This window comes from Mesoplodon densirostris, chromosome 7 (assembly GCF_025265405.1).
Source record: "Mesoplodon densirostris isolate mMesDen1 chromosome 7, mMesDen1 primary haplotype, whole genome shotgun sequence".
NCBI classification, from domain to species: domain Eukaryota; kingdom Metazoa; phylum Chordata; class Mammalia; order Artiodactyla; family Ziphiidae; genus Mesoplodon; species Mesoplodon densirostris.
In genome coordinates this window covers 95,702,299-95,714,909 of record NC_082667.1, presented here as the reverse complement: position 1 = coordinate 95,714,909, position 12,611 = coordinate 95,702,299, and the positions used below count along the sequence as shown (strand labels likewise).

General features: G+C 39.8%; 1 long non-coding RNA gene across 1 annotated transcript in view; it reads right to left on the bottom strand.

Moving 5' to 3' along the window:
- LOC132493035 (uncharacterized) overlaps window positions 1-12,611 on the bottom strand; it is a 110,317-nt gene that overhangs the window by 40,070 nt on the left and 57,636 nt on the right. The window contains exon 2 of the long non-coding RNA XR_009532950.1: window positions 418-538. This is a non-coding gene — a long non-coding RNA (uncharacterized LOC132493035). The remainder of the gene's footprint in view (window positions 1-417; window positions 539-12,611) is intronic.

The window sequence follows — 12,611 nt, the reverse complement described above, 5'->3', positions numbered from 1 at the left end:
CGGGGAGGAGTGAGGAGCCTCTGATTGCCCTGGTCCAGTTCACGGGTCAACCAGCAGTCATGTCCTCTCATGACCTCCTCCAACAATGGTTTAAACTAAGTTGCCATTGCATTGACTGAGAGGAACAATTGTTTATGTACCTTATGTAAATATCATGGGCTTTTATATCTAGAGGAGAAGGACAAGGAGGACAAGAAGAAGAAAAGAAAGAAGGAGGAGGGGGAAGAGAAGGAGGAGGAGAAAGAGGATGATGGGAAAGAGGAGGAGGAGAAGGAGGGTGGGGAGGCAGAAAAAGAGGAAGAGAAGCAACAGCATGAGACAAACCACTTGCTTCTCTTTGGAAGATATTATTACAGACATACTCAACAGATGTAAAATTACTCTGAGAAATGCTTATAAAAATTTATAAATGCTTACCCTCAAGTTCTGTATGCATGTCATCAGACTGGTAGCAAGCAGATCCCAGACCGGCGTTGCCCTGTGGAGCACATTTTGGGTACCCCTGGTCCATAGAATGGAGCCACTCAAAATGATGTGCCTTAAATTCAAACATATCAATAATGTCATTCAGCAAGTTTTCAAACTAAAAGTCATCTGTAAATATGTCATAATATATGTTTATATTTATGAGATATCTAAAAACATTACAGAGGAGATACAAAGGAAGAGGGAAAGTTGTAGGAAGAGAAGTAGAACGAGCCAACAATTTCATAATTACACCAAAATGTATTTCAATAAGGCTTTATCCATAAAACATTACAACCAAGTGTGAAAATTCTACTGAGGAGAGAATAAGAGAACATTGAGTATAATTTCACCAAGTGAGAGTTTGATGAGAGTTTAGTTTTTACACAAGTATTAATGTCCTCAATGGTGAAAACTGTCAAGCATTTCAATGTGACATTTGTCACACCAAGAAACTCTGCTAGTGGCCTAGCATCATGGGACTTACTCTTGTCTGTTTGAGGAAGTCAGCCAATTCCAAGTCAATTTCAAGTCAACCCAAGATGTAACTATTCTTCTAATAACAGAGCCCCAAATTCCAAAACATGACTATGTGACTAACCTAACCACAGAATGCCAAAAACTTCAAGCCTGTAAGGCTCAGGAATTTAAGTAACAAAGAGTACCAAACCACAGCATTATTAATAAAATATAAAACAGACAGTCCTCAAGTTATACTTAGGTTGTATTTCAAAACTTTGTTAGTTGGCTCTTTAGAACTCAGAACATATTTCCCAAGACTGTGATCTTTTAAACCAACAAAAGACTATATACCTTTGAGTAGAACTGTTGGGTCATAATCTATGTATATGTTCAGCTTTAATATATAATATATACCAAAACATTATCTTCAAGAGGGGTTGTCCTAATGTACACTCCAGCCAGCACTGTGTGAGCTCCAGTGAATAATCTTTTCTTTTTTTTTTTTTTTTTTGCCGTACGTGGGCCTCTCACTGTTGTGGCCTCTCCCGTTGCGGAGCACAGGCTCCGGATGTGCAAGCTCAGCCATGGCTCATGGGCCTAGCCGCTCCGCGGCATGTGGGATCTTCCGGACCGGGACACAAACCCGTGTCCCCTGCATCGGCAGGCGGACTCTCAACCACTGTGCCACCAGGGAAGCCCGAATAATCTTTTTTATTGAGCATTTAGTATGTGCCAGACACCGTGTAAGTGCTTTTCATGTGTAGTTTTATTTGATCTTCACAACAACTCAGTGAGGTGGGTATTACTGTTTCTCTATTTCTAGGTTAGGTGAACTTGCCCCAGTCATATAGCTAAAAAGAGGCAGAGCCAGGATTGGAGCCCATGTCCAATGCTGTAAGCCACTAAGCCTTCCCTGAGAAAGAATTCAGGGTATCCAGAGCAAACACATATGAAAAATACCCCTCGATGCAGTAAAGGAAGAGCTGCATTTTGTTCTGCACATCAGTCAACTGTCAGCTCTGCATGGGGATGTGCCTGAGGGCTGATGGGAGCAGACACAAGCCTTCCAGATACAGTTAGCATGGGAAGATGATTCAGAGATTTGGGAAGAGGGGAAGGATGGCTTAGGCAAGGCTGGGAGGTGGACAACACATAAGTGAGGTCAAGAGCTCTGTGACTGGGACTTCCCTGGTGGTGCAGTGGTTAAGAATCCGCCTGCAGATGCAGGGGACATGGGTTCAATCCCTGGTCTGGGGAGATCCCACATGCCGCCGAGCCCATGTGCCACAACTGCTGAGCCTGCACTCTAGAGCCCGTGAGCCACAACTACTGAGCCCATGTACTGCAACTACTGAAGCCCATGTGCCTGGAGCCTGTACTCTGCAACAAGAGAAGCCACCGCAATGAGAAGCCCATGCACCACAACAAAGACCCAACGCAGCCAAAAAAAAAAAAAAAAAGAGCTCTGTGACTGGGCTTTCTCTGTGCTCTGCACTTGCATATGCATATGTGACTTCCTGAGCAGTGAGTTGTCTGACTTTCTGGAGCTTTCCCCAGAGTAATACAGAAGCCACGATTCTGAAAGAAAAAGTGATTTTCACACGCATTTCACCTTGGGGAGAAAATTTCTGTTATCTCTTCCTGGAACTCCACCCTTTGTTCTTTGGTTCTGTTTGTTGTTTCTAAGTGGCATTTTCTTCCTCTCTTTCTCATTCCCCTGGTGCTGGTCTATCCTCCCACTCTGATGGGAATTCCTGTTAAAATTCCGGCAGTCTCTTTGATGAGCTGAGCCCGGTAAAGCCTGGGAAGTGTGCTCTGAGCCTCTGGCTGTCTGACCACCTTCCCACAACCCACAAGTGGAGTGTGTCTGTGCATAGATCATCGGTTTTCCCCTCTTGAAACTCTTGGATGCCCTTGAGGAAGGCAGAAACCCTGGGAGACTCAGTCTGCTTCTTTGAGATCCAAGTTGGCCTGGCCTTACTCTCTGGGTGGACATATCCCTGAGCCAGCTCAGAGTACTGCATTTTCGGTCCAAATTTCCACCTCTGAGGTCACAATTTTCGCTATCTAAATACAAAAATCAGAGCCCCCTTTCTGCACTGAGTTTAAGTTATCACCAGTCAGATCCTCTGAGAGTTTCCATGCTGGGGGGATGCTTGCATTCTCTCTCATCTCTTATTTGTTCCATCATCTTTTCTCCAAGCTCCTCCTCAGATCATCATCTTGGTCATCTGTGCCTTGTCACCCTCCCTGGGCCTGCTGTCCCCTTCAGCATGGACACAGCCCCTCTTCCCCATGCCCCAGGTCATCACAATCACAGAGTTGATGTGAGTAGCAGATTTAGTGCCGGTTTAAGGAGAAGATTAGAGCACAGAAGAGGAAACAACTTACAACTGACTATTAAGGCTCTCTTGTAACATTTCCTGACCATATCAGCCCGATGTCCTTTCCTGGCTGTTTCTCTTCTCAGGCCCCTATCCTCCACATCTGTGGTACTCTGCCCTCTCCTCTTGCCTGTATTTCCCCTTATGCTTCCCCAAGTTCAGAGGCCTTTGAACACTTCCTGGGGACCACTAGGAAAAATAGGAAATTCCTATTACTTTATTACACAGATCGGTTTACTGATAAGTTTCCTTTGCCTCCAGTTCCCATTTCATAATCCTGAACTTTCAGAATCAAAATATCGTAAGTGGTATCCTTAAAAGAAAACTATGCACTCTAGGCTTCCAACTTCGGCAGCAGCCCAGATCTCTGAATTTTTTTAACAACTTCAAAGCTTCTGGCTCAGGTTTTATTAGTTTCATGGTGAAAGCACCTGTGCTTTCCTCTTCCGGGAGTCTGTAGGTGGAAGGAGAGCAGTTCTCAAGCTAGTCTCTCCCTTACCTGGTCAAACATTAGAGCCAGGGCTTTTTTTCTGCTCTTTCATGGGTAAAAATATTTCTCGAGGACATGGTCTCTTAGAGATGAATCATGTCTCTGGCATCAGACAAAAGCTCAAGTTAAGGATTGGCCACATCAAAGGATGCAAAAAATTCTCCTCTCCACTACCCCCACCGGGAAAATAAGGCACCTCTGGATTATGGAGCCAACACAAATAGGCAGCAAACACATGGAGAGTCAAACTGAAGAACAAACTCTTGTCATATACAAAAGAATGTTCCAGAGATCTGAAACACAGTTCTAACTTCAAGGTGCATAACGTTTACACATCAGATATTTAGGTCCTATTTCCTGTGGTCCCTGTGAAAGAAGCTTTTTTGTTCCCCTACTCTATGCCAAGAGTGTAATTCTAGAATGGTTCTGGGAGTTGGGGTTATTACTCTCACCTAACAAGCAGTGTAACTGAGGCCCACAGAGGTTAAGATTTTTGCCTAATTTAACACAAATTAGTGCCAGAAGAATGGTTAAAATCTTGTTCTTCAGATTCCAAGTCCCTAGCAATTCATGTTTCCCCAAAATACAGAAGATAATAAGTCAAACATCCAAGTGGCAATCTACCTCTTAGTGTTTGCCTCTTGCCCCAAATCCTCCAAAAACTACATCAAATGAGAGGACATAAGGGGCAATGAGAAAATAAAATATGAAGACAGCTTTCTAAGGCAGCAGAGAGGAACATGAAAACATATACAGCATTAAATATGTCAGCCTCTGTTTATTAAGTATACTGGTAGCCTATTAATTGATAAAAGTATTTGAATTATTAATTATTCTTTGGAGAAATCTATTTGTTTACTGCTCTGCCTCTCCAGGATAGGGAGAACACCATTTTTTTTTTTTAAATCACAAAATGCTGGAAAGTTTTAGCTTCAGGAATCTTACGAAGGAAGGGCAGGACTTCCAGCCCAAGCCTCATAGCCTGGGTGAGCCTCATTTCACAAAGTGAAAAATGAGAAGTAAGTACCAGTACACAGGGGTTGTATTTTTCTAATTGGTAACCCAAGACAAGGCAGTTTCAAACTCTCCCAGACAAACTGTTAAAGGCCCAGACACAAACAGGATTTGGGAGCATGAGAGAGCAGCCCACAGGCTGTCTGGATCCCATTGGAGCTACTGTTGTCAACGTACTATCATTATAAGGGGTTCATGCTTCACTGCAGAAGGGCCCTGGGTGACATCTGTCCCACCCTCTCTCGTTGTTCACCAAGCAGTGAAGATTAAATATTACACCTGCAAACCCACAGGTTGTTAGAGTCTAGAACTCAGACCCTGCCTAAATTCCCAGAACCCAAAAGTGAAAAGATGATTGCTATGTGGGTGGAGGTGGGAGGGAAAGTGGCAGTGGCTGCAGCAGGAGCTCACAGCTCTAGACAGCCCTGTTGACCAATGTGCTCTCTCCCACCTTTACCTTTCTGATGACACACATCTCACAAGCCTCAGTTTTCTCATCTGCATAATGGGAATAATAATTACAGAATTGTTGTGAGAACTAAATGAGACAGTCTATATAAAACACATATCACAATGCCTAGTTCACAATAAGCAATAAATTAATAATTGGTATAATATTAAAATAATTAATAATTATTTTTATTTCCCTTTTACAGTCCTGAGGAATTGTTTCATGTTGCAGTGTTACCCATATTATTACCCAGTGCTAGGAAACAAGATATCTGAGTTCCAGTCCTGGTCTTCTGCTAATGAACTCTGAGTTCTTGGATGGCTTGCTTCATCTTTCCAGAATGACTAAATCTCAGTCTCCATGTGCCAGAAATTCTAATAAATAACATTGATGAAATAATCCCCATCCAAAAATCTTGTCTTAGTCTCTATTCTAAATAAATATTGAAATTACTGTTGAATTTTAATAATGTATATGTAGACTTCAAGTTAGCTTTTTTTTTTTTTTTTTTTTTGCGGTACGCGGGCCTCTCACTGTTGTGGCCTCGCCCGTTGCGGAGCACAGGCTCCGGACGCACAGGCTCAGCAGCCATGGCTCGCGGGCCCAACCGCTCCGCGGCACGCGGGATCCTCCCGGACCGGGACATGAACCCGTGTCCCCTGCATCGGCAGGAGGACTCTCAACCACTGCGCCACCAGGGAGGCTCCAAGTTAGCAGATTTTTATTACTTATCTTTAATAGATATTGTGTCCCACATAGAATTTAATTTAGAGAACTTTTCGCTGAAGTTAACTGTGGACTAATGAGGACTCAGCTACACACCCTTAAAAGTAAGTCCATAACAGTTCATGCTCACTATGGTAAAATTCGCTTTGCCAATTTCTATAGTACTACTGATTCCTGCATTTAACCAGTAGATTTGAGATAATCAAAATATGGGATTATAAAAATAAGAAAACAGAATTTGAATTCCATGATTTCTGTCATTCCCTGTGACCATGTGGAGTTTTTTGGTATTTAAAATTTTTCAACTGTAGAGACATATGAAAGATGCTAAATTCAATCCCAAAGAAACAGACATGGACAGCACTGTGATTTCCGGAAATTAATGTGAAATGGGATTTTTTATGACTGACAAAATTATCCCTAAGTTTAAGATTTTTCCTATTTGTATGTTGGTTGCTCCATGTGAAAAAAAACTTTAAAATTAAATTAATAAGAAGTGTTCTTTATGAAATAATGCCATTTGCAGCAAAATGAATGCAACTAGAGATTATCATACTAAGTGAAGTAAGTCAGAAAAAGATTAAATACCATACGATATCACTTATATGTGTAATTTAAAATATGGCACAAATGAACGTATCTACAAAACAGAAACAGACTCACAGACATATAGAACAGACTTGTGGTTGTCAAGGGGGAAGGGAGTAGGGGAAGAAAGGACTGAGAGTTTGGGGTTAGCAGATGCAAGTTATTATATACAGGATGGATGAATGACAAGGTCCTACTGTATAGCACAGGGAACTATATTTGATATCCTGTGATAAACCATAATGAAAAGAATATTTAAAAAGAATGTCCATAAGTGTATAACTGAGTCACTTTGCTGTACAGCAGAGATTTGCACATTGTAAATCAACTATATTTCAAATTTTTTTATTTTAATAAATAAATAAATAAAATGCAAATCCAAAAAAAAGTGTTCTTCAATTAACTATGACTCAAGATAGACTGACAAATTTTAACCCAAATGTGTAAAGATCGATTACAATGAAGTTCAGGCTGAAAAAACAAACTGTAACATTATTCATTACGATGTTCAGTAACTGAAAATTTCACTTTCTGCATTTCCCTTCCAGTCAGTATTCTTATTCATTTTGTTCCTGATTATGACAAAATAATTTTGTCATACAGAGAAAGGGGGTGTTAAAAACAATGACTCATTCCATAGGCCATAAACACTAGGTTTGCTCCTGGTTCTGTCAACCAGAGATAAGGGGGTCAGGCTGTTTTCAGAGTGGGAAAGGGTGGTCCACAGGGAAACGCTAACCTAAAGGCATGTTTTCTTTGAACTGCAGGGTGTTGGGTCACATAGTATTGTTATTTACTTGTTTGTTTGCTTATTATTTAAATTATTTAAATAAATATCATTTTAAAATCAGGATTTTCTGGATATATGCCCAGGGGTGGGACTGCAGGATCATATGATAGCTGTATTTTTAGTTTTTTAAGGAATCTGCATACTGTTCTCCATAGTGGCTGCACCAAGAAAACCATAATTCAATAAGATACATGCACCCCAACATTCACTGCAGCACTATTTACATTAGCCAAGACATGGAAGCAACCTAAATGTCCACTGACAGTTGAATGGATAAAGAACGTGTGGTATACATATGCACAATGGCATATTACTCAGCCATAAAAAATGAAATAATGTCATTTGCAGCAGCATGGAATGACCGAGAGATTATCATACTAAGTGAAGTAAGTCAGAAAGAGAAAGACAAACACCATATGATATTACTTATACATGGAATCTTGAAAAAAAAAATGATACCAATGAACTTATATACAAAACAGAAATAGATCCACAGACCTAAAAAACAAACTTACAGTTAGCAAAAGGGAAAGGGGGAGGAGGGATAAATTAGGAGTTTGGGATTAACATATACACACTACTATATATAAAATAGATAACCAACAAGGACCTACTGTACAGCACAGGGAACTATACTCAATATTTTGTAATAACCTATAAGGGAAAAGAATCTGAAAAAAAAAGATATATATGTATTTACAACTGAATCACTTCGCTATACACCTGAAACTAACATAACATTGTAGATCATCTATACTTCACTAAAATAAAATAAATAATAAATATAACTGGAATTCAGCAGATTAGGAAATGGTAACAAAAAAAGGGGGGGTTTAATTTATGCCCAGCACTGTAAAGCCTTTTAGAGCCATTAGTGACATTATTAAAATAAACACTATGGAAAGTGATGCAAAAAAATCAGAATTTTCATGTTGTATTAAAAATTTCTGAAATCACTGAAAAGAACCTGGTAACAATATGCTGCCTCTTAACTGGAGGATCAGAGAGGCTAAGTAATTACCCCCACGTTACTGAAACCAGCACGCCAGATCTCCTGAGTAGAATTCTCAGGTCTTTCCCAATGTACTACTGGCCTATCGTGTGTGTGTGTGTGTGTGTGTGTATGTGTGTTTAAGAGAGAGAAGGCATCATGGCAGGTGTCAGTTCAAGAGGCAGGAGGCGTCCAGAGAGGACTCCATTTCAGCATATTGAGAGGACTTTATTTTGAAGAGGAATAATACTGTATCAAGTTCTGGGCCATATTCTCTCTCCTTCACCCGTCAAGCACATGTCTGTAGCTGCATTTATTGAGCACCTGTGATGTACCAGGCTCTACCCACTCATTATTACATTCATCCCTCCAAAATCCCTGCACTTAAATTCTCTCAACTCCATGGTTCCCAAACTTCCAGATGCCCAAGTGGACTCACGGGATAGCTTAAATTTTCAGGGGAAATACAGCAGTGCTTAATGTTTCTTGGAAATTGGACAAAGTAGTAATTTAAAGTAGTTCACAGTTTCAATATTAGATCATGCTACATTCCTTTAGATGTCATCAAACTTTGCAAAACTGGGTTTTCCACAGGTTCTGTGATAAAAAAGCAAGTACTGTGTGAAAATCAGTGTGGACTTATCTTCCCAAAAATCCAGAAGTTGTGCAGTGTCCACCAGAAGCACACATACATTCCATTAGTAAGAAATTGTGATTATTTAAGGATGAAATAAAAATTATTTTTCTTTCAATTTATGTATATTCTTTTTTCAAATAGCTCCTAAGTTGTTAAGACATAATTATGAAGTTGATTTGGACTACTTAATAAACAGGACTGTTGGACATTTCTTTTGGATTAGAGGCACTGCAAAAAAAATTACCAAGACCCAGGGGACCAGAAACAAGAGAGTTTTAGAACCTCTTTGTAGAGGTAAAAAAATGGGCTCAGAGAAGTTAACTAACCTGTCCAAGGTGATAAAACTGGGATTTGAATCAATATGTATCTGATTCCAAAGTCTATGTTCTTTCTACCACCCTATATTGCCTCCTGCCTGTCAGACAACAAACCATCTCCATCAGTACAAACAGAGGGTCAGACTTGGTCACTGCCCCATCAAGGGATTCAGAAATGTAGTCAAGTCTTCTGTGGGGGCTACAGTAACCCTTCCAGCATGATGTTACCCACCCCAAATATCTAGAATTCTCCAGTAACCTCCGTTCTGCCTTCCCAACTGATGTTCTCTGTCTGGCTCATAACATGCACCAAACTCAGGTCCCTAAGGACAAAGACCACCCCTTATACAAAATAACTCGGCTTATAATATATAGAGACATGATGTCAATTCAGGACAGTCTGTGATGAAGGCTAGACATGGGATGTGGGAAATTCAGTGATGAAGAGGGCCCCATGAAAGGAGAACTGGTGGGGTTTCTTTATAACCAAGGGGAATCTTTCTGACTGTACACTTTGGGAAATTCTCAGACTTAGAATGACTGGAATAAGACGTGATGTTAGAATTACTTCCAAAGGATGTAGTAAACATTACAGAAGTCTTTACTTCACCATAAATGAATGCAGCTTCTTCAAAACAAAAAAAGTAGGCAAAAGAAAATCCTGATAGCAAAATTATTGAATTTATTACCTAATGTCACACACAAAGAACAGCAGCTACATGTCTAATTTAATCATGATTTACATCAAGAGAAAAAAAGGCCAAAACTAATCAAATGCAAATGATAAAAAAACACCAGCTATTATACTGAAGGGAAGATGGGGACTTTTCACATGCATTGCTATATCCCTCAAGGCCTTCTCCTCTGTAGGTGCTTAATGACTATGAGTGGGTTTAAATTGAATCAAATTATTGAACACCAAACTAAATACCGCAGTGAATTTGAAAATACTACCATGAGCTAAAACAAAACTCTCTAACCAAGACTTTTCTGTTTTTCTAAACCAACCACCATTAACAGATGAATTTTATGGTATGTAAATTAAACCCCAATAAAGCTGTTTTTTAAAAAACGCTATTCATATCTTCGAGGCTCTCTTAAAAATCGCACAGGTGATAGTTTAAAATTCTCTCTTTATCTTGTAAAAATTTACTTATTTTCCATTCACATTTCTTTTCATAGTTTTTAATTTCTCCAAGATACATAAGTAACACATGTATACATAAGCATGCTTACAAAAAATTCAATAATGCAGGAGAATTGGGAAGGCAGTTTGACTAAATAATTAGGAGCATAGGTTTTGGTGACAAACTGAATTTAAAACTTGGCTCTACCACTTACTAAAAAGTTACTTAAAACCTTTGTACCTCACTTTGCTCATCTATAAAATGGAGATGATGATGATAATGATAATAATAATAATTTCATGAGTGCTTACCACGTGTCAAGGGCTGTTCTAATAAACTTTTTTAAAATATATTTATTTATTTACTTACTTACTTATTTGGCTGCACCAGGTCTTAGCTGCAGCATGCGGTATCTAGTTCCCCGAGCAGGGATGGAACGCAGCTCCCTGCATTGGGAGTGCGGAGTCTTAACCACTGGACCACTGGGGAAGCCCCTGTTCTAATGAGCTTACATGTATACCTCAATTAACCCTCATGGCAACCCCATTACTTAGGTACCACTTTTATTTACATTTTGCAGATGAAAAAACTGAGGCACAGAGCATTTAAGTAACTTGTTTAAAGCTCACAATCACACAGCTAGTCTGTTTGTAAGGTGAGATATGAACTCTGAAATGTCTGTAGAAGAGAAGAGCCTACACTCAACCACTGGTATCTTCCTCCTGGGGTGGTAATGAGTACATGAAATGAAACAGGTAAAGCTTTAGGAGAGGGTCTGCCACATGCAATAAATGTTAGCTTTTATTACCTGTTTTAAAGTAAAAAGTGAAAATCTCCCTTTATCTGTATTCCACTGCCCTCCCCTCCTCAAAAGAAATCACTATTACACATATATTTTATATTTAAATATATATTTATTTATATAAATGGAATAATACTAAACATTTTATTTAGCTATTTTTTTGCTTTTAACTTACCTATATGTCTCTGGATACTTGGAAACATTTACATGAGAGTGCACAAGGATCATTTAATTTAGGATAAAGATGATGGTTTAATTCAGTGGAGAAGATGAATGTGAGAAATGACAAGATAAGAAAAAGGGCTTTAAGTTTCCAGGGCAACAAATTGTGGAGGAACTAATAGAAGATCTAGTGAGGAAAGTTTGTTAAATAGATTCTTCTAGTGCCGTCTCTGAGCTCATAGGTGTCTAGAGTTGACCTGGGTGATTAACTTCTGTCCTTCCTGGTAGACAGGGGAGGGGGGATAACTTTATAAATTTATGCCCTTCTTTTAGGCAAATAGGGAAAGGGCAGAGAGCTTTTCTTATCTCTGTTTTTTCTCACTTGCCTTCAGCTCAAAACAAGCCTTATGCCAAAGTGGCATATTTTGGGGTGGCATATTCTGCTCCCCTTTCACTATTGATGACAGGGAAAAAATTCATGCCTAGCTCACTGTAGACTGCTGCTGTACTCTAGCTTCCCAGGGGGTGACTCTGAAAGACAGGAATGAGGGATGATCATTCCAGTAAGCAGAACATTGAGCAGTACATTTGATGTTGATGCTGATGATGATAAGCAGTCATCAACTCAGCCTGGAGGGGGAAGTGATCGTAAGTAAGAATACACATAAATTCCTGAGAAATCACAAGTCACTTGACTGGTTCATCAAGGGTCTGGAACAAACAAGATAGAAATATTTTAAGACCAAAGACAAGGAGGTCTGGGAAAGTAACACCTGAATGAACTTACACAAGTAAGCACAAAATGTGTGGATCTTTGTGTCTTATTCACATCAATGCCTGAAGGAGAACATCTACCTAGGAGAAAGCACTGAACACCTGTGTGGATATAATCATGCATATAATGGAGGTCAGCCTGCCTCTGTCCTCAGTCACCCCATGAACATAATGGGCCTATGAACAACATGGCATAGTAATGGACATGGAAGCTATTCATGAGCCCAACTACAGTTCACCTAGTTGCTGCCACTGCTACTACAGATTTGACTTGTCAGTATTAAGGAATGAATCTGAGCCCTCAGTATGGTACCATTCCTCAAGGGGGCCAACCAGTCACGTGAGACAATATATCTGATTAAATCAGATATTGCAGGTATGACTCTGCCTTCATTACCCTCAGTGCATCAGCCAGCAACACCAGGCTGTGC